Source organism: Panthera tigris, chromosome C2 (assembly GCF_018350195.1).
Source record: "Panthera tigris isolate Pti1 chromosome C2, P.tigris_Pti1_mat1.1, whole genome shotgun sequence".
NCBI lineage: Eukaryota > Metazoa > Chordata > Mammalia > Carnivora > Felidae > Panthera > Panthera tigris.
Genome location: NC_056668.1, coordinates 75,549,012 through 75,555,505, shown reverse-complemented (window position 1 = coordinate 75,555,505; position 6,494 = coordinate 75,549,012). Strand labels below are relative to the sequence as shown.

At 35.2% G+C, this 6,494-nt stretch overlaps 1 non-coding gene across 1 annotated transcript; it reads left to right on the top strand.

Moving 5' to 3' along the window:
• The first annotated feature begins 5,910 nt into the window (after positions 1–5,910).
• Positions 5,911–6,017, top strand: LOC122230785. Its single transcript, XR_006207870.1, has one exon. It is a non-coding gene; the product is annotated as a U6 spliceosomal RNA (small nuclear RNA).
• Positions 6,018–6,494: the final 477 nt, after the last annotated feature.

Genomic DNA, 6,494 nt, shown 5'->3' with positions numbered 1-6,494 from the left:
CTAATGCAGAGATGGGTAAAAGGCATGAAAAATTGGAATACTGTGCACCTCACACTGAAATCGTTCAGCCTTCATGGATAATCACACGTGAATACATCAGATTTGCTGAGAAATGTGGAAGCAAAGGTATTTGTTTCTCCTCAGATGGCTTTCTTAGAGTCCTGAGCATGCTCAGCTATAAGTATCAAGTGGTAGAAATGGTGTATTACTATAACACTTCCTTGGTGTTAGTCTTGATATGGGTTTCCTGGGCACGTGACTGTTAGATATGTAGCATTTCTGCTTAGTTCTTGGTCCACACAAGTTTTCTTGGGCTACCTAATAGTCTTCCTGTTAAAACTAGTAAGAGTAACTTCTGCTGTTTGCATTAAGAACTCTGAATGATTCAGGTCTCAAATGATGAACTATCATACATACTGGTGATTTAGGAAAGGAGGTATTATTGAGAAGTAGAATTTTCTTTGAATTTTTAAAATCATGTTCAAATTTGGTGAAACTTAAATTCTAGTTATTAGAACCAATAAAAAGAGGGATGGAGCAAAAGACCACTCTCTTCTCAAGCAGAAATAATTTGAGAGGGACAGTGTCCCTTTTTTATGGATGCCAGATATGTTCTTTTCAGTGTTTTCATTAATAACCTCTGACAATCACTCCCTCTATTTATCTTCTAGTTTTCAAACTGTTTTTCTCTGCACACAGATTGCTGTAAAATCAATTTTATTTTTATCTCAACTAGATTTCATAATAAATAAATAGAATGAATGAATAGATAGATACGTAGATAGATAGATAGACAGATAGATAGAATATCACATATGCCATGAGTCCAAGCTTTCTATTTTGTTTTAATTCATATAATGATAGAGCTGGGAAGAATGTTAGGAATGACTAATTCTATTTCCTGAAATTATAGACACTGAGACCTAAAGAGAGAAAATGTTAATTGTCTATGGTCAGTAATGTTTGGTAAAGCTTAGCTCAGAACTCCAACCCCTTGGTATTCAACTCAATGACTTTTCAATGTCCCTCTTATCTGAGGTCCTTATAATGATAGTCACTGCTCTCTAATTTCCAATTATAATCTTATAATTATATATCATTTTAATTATATATATATATTATAATTATAATTATATCTCATTATAATCCATAGCCTCTCAAAGGCACAGAACCTAAGATTCAAATTAATGCCAAGTTAAATACTTTTTGTGTTAAAAAGGTGTTCTATCAAATAATCATTAAAATATAACTCAAAAGTTTTCTCTGGTTTGAGCTCAGGTTGTGATTTTTCTGCATTCTCAATTTCCCTTGTTCCATTAAATCCTACCTTCAAATACCATTTTCTTTTCATTCTCATTGTCTTAGTTAAATGTATGTGTCAATATGAAGTAAGCTTTCCCACTAAATCAATCAGTCTCTATAATATGTTTTTAGAACATGGTTAATATATTCTCATGAGTGACTTTTCTTATACTTGGTGATAGACATCAGAGTCAATCATGCATAGCTAACTTCAGAGATAATTAATAAGTTGCATGCCCAGATATATCAATATTCCTTTCCACAGAAAATCGCTGTTTTCATGAAAACTATTAATATGCTTTTTCTTAGAACGTGAATTCCTGCCCTGGTCTCTTGCATTGGTAATTGAGTGATACAACAAACCATATTTTAATACAAAAAAAGTAATAGAGGTAATGGATCTAACCACATTTTCATGCAGAGACCATTGGAATCACCAAAATCAAATTGAAAGATATATCAATAATTAACAAAGACCAGTTCTTTTTTCTGGAGAGTCATTGGCCTATACCCAGTCCCACTCTACTCTGTGTCCAAATTTTTTTTGTTTTTATTCACAAAACACTTTGTTCAAGTGAAAATATACTTCAAACTCCAGTATGTAAATGAAGTAAAAGTGGAATTACTCTGGATGAAGTGCATGCCTGACTAAAATCTCCTCAATTCCCATGCTGGACTTTGATGTTCGGTGATGTTCAGAGGAACACAGAAGACTCCTAGGAGCACAGTTTGAGGGTGCAAGAAGCTTGAGACTGAAAGGGTTTTTTATAGATAATCTCATCTAGACAAAAAAAAAAAATCCTTCATTCTGCTTGAACCAGAGCAAAAGAAGGCAAGAAAGCAGCCAATGACATATAAACTCATCATCACCAGTGAGGGTAGCACTACTTTTAAGTACCCTCTCTGACATTAAAGACATTCTTGACCACAAGCTCCAGACTAATTCAGTTTTATTCATGTAGCTGCATAAACCATTTGGATATGTGCCCTAGCATATTGGTATTTATATTCAAACATTAGCAAGTTAGGATTTTACCCCATCCTTCTTGTGTTAAGTATTTACTGAGAGGCTGAGTGAAACTTTAGAGAAACATGATACTCACAAACTGAGATTTAATGGGTTTTAGATTCCAACTATATTGCTGCAAAAAAATGTATTTGTTGTGCATTGGATGGTAAATGTTAAATACCAGAAAGAAATAATCACTGAAACTTCTAAAAACAGATATTTTCATAGTCCTTGGTCATATATATGACTATTCATTGTATTATGTTTTAAAAGTTGTTACCAGGTGCTCATTTTTAAAAAATTTAATTCCAGTATAGTTAACATACAGTATTATATTAGTTTCAGGTATACAACATAGTGAGTCAACACTTCCATACATCACCCTGTACTCAACACAAGTGCACTTCTAAATCCCCATCACCTGTTTCACCAACTGCTCCCCCCACTCCACTATGGTAACCATCAGTTTGTTCTTTATAACTAAGAGTCTGTTTTTTTTTTGTTTTGTTTTGTATGTCTCTCTTTTTTTCCCTTTTTTTGTTCTTGTTCCTTAAAATCCCACAAATGAGTGAAATAGTATGGTATTTATCTTTCTCTGACTTATTTCACTTAGCAATTCTACTCTCTAGCTCCATCCATGTTGTTGCAAATGGCAAAATTTAATTGCTGAATAAAGAAGATTTAATGGCTGAATAATATTCCAGTGTGTGTGTGTGTGTGTGTGTCCCACATTTTTCTTTGTCCATTCATCTATCAGTGGACACTCAAGCTCCTTCCATAATTGGCTATTATAAATAATACTGCAATAAACATAGGGGGTATGTATCCTTTTGAACAAGCTGCTCATTTGACTAAGGTTTTTGGTCACTTTAGTCATGCAAGTTAAGTCCTTGTAACTCTTCAGGTAACCATTGATGGAATGTCTTGGTAAACTGGTTGTTTGGATTCCAGTTACTACAGCTACATAGAAACTCAACGTGTCCTTTGCTTCTGCATAGTTCAGGTGCCTTTCCTCTCATGTGGTGCACTTCACTCTTCACTTCAGATTATTTCAGTCTAGATTTGGCTAAAATCCAGACTTAGGTGAAAGGAGTGTAAGGAGCTTTGGATCAGTACTAATGAGAATGACCCTTCAAGCCTACTTGACGGAAGGTTGATATGTACCAACTCTAGCCAAAGAGCCCCTTCTTAATTTAAGAGTACTGACTCGATAATGAGACTCTTAATTCATTTTCTTGTGCCTGGGTCCCTTAGATAAGGTATCTTTTTTTTTCCCAGATACCAGCTTGGATTTTGGACCCCATATCTAGCTATAAAATTATGTCAAGTACTAGGAATGTTCCCTATATTAAAGGGCTAGAGAAACCTGTGGAAGAAAATCTTTAGCAAAGGAAACAATGAAAATGATGTTTTGGCGGAGAACTTAAACAAAAATCTAGTCTTCCATTCAACAAAGTCATCCTGTAAGTATGAAATACCTATTATATGTCAGGCATTGTTTTAGGCACTGGAGATGCAATAATGACAAAAAAAATTAAATCTCTGTTTTCATAAAATTTACATTCAAATGGGTAGACAAACCATAAATAGAATAGATATAAAGAATCGATGATATAGAGGATAAGGCCAATTAATAACATGAGAAAAATAATGAAGAGTAAAGGGATAGGGAGTGACATCTCTTTTAATACAAAGATATTTCTGAGGAAGTAGCTTTTGAACAGAAATGTGATTAATGCAAATGTATCTCTTCTCTTAACTAAGCTCTAGAAACACAGGGCTCAATATGGGGACAAATGCAGCCAAACCATGCCCCAACAACTGCTCAAGATGTGTCCAGGTGGTCTGCTCCCTTGAAATATAAAAAAATATCTACTGAGAAGAGAACTTAAGACACTTTGGCTTTAGCAAGATAGGAATTCCCTGAATCTAGGACACCTACTTTTTAGACCAGCAGTACTTTTCTAGGCAGTGTCCATACTTTTTTCCAGGAGTTGATGATTAGGTCAGATATATTAGAACCTAGAGAACATGGATTATTGTTCACAAGAAGACTAAGACAAATAGAAGAAAGTTTCCAGGCTCAGACACTATTGAAGGAGACCTCTTCCTCTAGCAGCCTCAACACCATTGCCTGCTGGCTCCCCAGGGTTTTATATACTAATTGCAGTTACCTCAGAGGCTCTCTGATTTCTTTGTTGCTATATCCCCAAGAATGTAGCGCAACAACATGTTTATGAATGGTACTAAGCAAATATCTGTTGAAAGGATGAATAAATATGAAAGGACACCAACTTCTGGGATTTGCTTCTACCAGTTTAAAGCACTAAATCTGTACGTTTCACAACAGTTGGCAATCATATCAATTGTAGTCACCAATGATTCCTTGCACAAAATAATATGTTCAATACATTTTATTAGGTGAATGACACTCTCCTAGGCCTTTCTGTTCTTTGTCCCTCAGTTAGTTCTCCTTTGCCAACCCTCTAAAAACAGTCTCTTAATTGATCAAAACATTTCAACTAAGCATTCTCCTAACAACCAAACCTGAGCATGTTGACAAATGGGTTTATAACTTTCTTCTAATCCATCATTTATTTCAAATTTCTATATTACATAAAAATTCCCATCATTTCTAGACTCACAAACCTGTAATCTTTGGTTTCTTTGTCTCTTTCACCTCTTATATCAAATTGAACATAATGTTTTGACAAGTCTTCTGCAAATATATTATGCAAAAGTATTAATTATGTACTTGTGACCTGCAAGGCACTGTAAGAAGCACTGATATAAAAACTACCTTTAGGGGTGCCTGGGTAGGTCAGTTCGTTAAGCACCTGACTGTACATCAGCTCAAGTCATGATCTCATGGTTTGTGAAATCTAATTCCACGTAGGGTTCTGTGCTGACATTGTGGAACCTGATTGGGATTCTCTCTCTCCCTCACTCTCTGCCCTTCCCCCACTCTTTCTCTTCCTTTCTCTCACAATAAATAAACATTTAAAAAAAATAAATAAAAACTACCTCCAATATCAAAGGGCTTACAATCTCACAAGGAGAATGTTATAAACAGACAAATCATTAATAAGTGATAGAATAAAGAGATTTACATACAAACATGAAAACACAGTGTGTTCACACAAAGTAAACTATTCTATTATAGAAGGTCAAACGAGGTTATGCCTATTTTCATTTTTACAAAAATATATTATGGAGAAAGACTTTAGCAAATGTAGGTGAGGGTGAAAATGTAATTTGTTGCTTAAATAGCATATGACTACAATGTAGGCAGTGGGGACTGAAGTTACTATACAATATGCAGGCAAGGGGCAAATGGTGTCTGGGTGGCTCAGTCGGTTAAGCATCCAACTCTTGAGTTTGGCTCAGGTCATGATCTCAGGGACATGAGATCAATCCCTGGATCAGTCTCTGTGCTGACAGCATGGAGCTTGCCTGGGATTCTCTCTCTCTCTCTCTCTCTCTCTCACTCTCACTCTCTCACTGCCCCTCTCCCGCTTGTGTGCACATACACCTGTGCATGCCTTCTCTCTCTCTCTCAAAAAAAAATAAATAAACTTTTTTTTAAAAAGGAAAAAACAGTGCTCGCTTCGGCAGCACATATACTAAAATTGGAATGATACAGAGAAGATTAGCATGGTCCCTGCGCAAGGATGACACACAAATTCGTGAAGTGTTCCATATTTAAAAAAAAAAAAAAAGAAAGGAAAAAATAGGCAGGCAAGAGAGTGATACATTTCAATCATACTAAACAAGATTAACCCATAAAATCCATCAATGTTTATAATACACATCGGAGAGAAAAGTGATATTATAGAAATTCACCCTGTCATACTCAGAAACGATCTGGATTTGGAAAGGAAATCAATGATTTGGTGACATACAAAGTGCTTTCATGATATTATCTCATTTTGGTCCTCACAAAAACTTCATGAGATACAAAAGACATAGCTTCCTTTTATTAAAGAGTAAACTGAGTCTAAGCGATGTAAATAATTTGTTCAAGGTCATAACATAATCCAGTGGCAGAGTAGGAGCTTTGACCTGTGTATCCTGAGTTTCAGATCTCTTTCTTTAAAAGCACAGGAAGATGGTAACTGAATTTATCAGAATGAAGCCTTTTCATTTCCACAATCCAAGAAGAAAAGGAGTGAGTCTTGGCTCT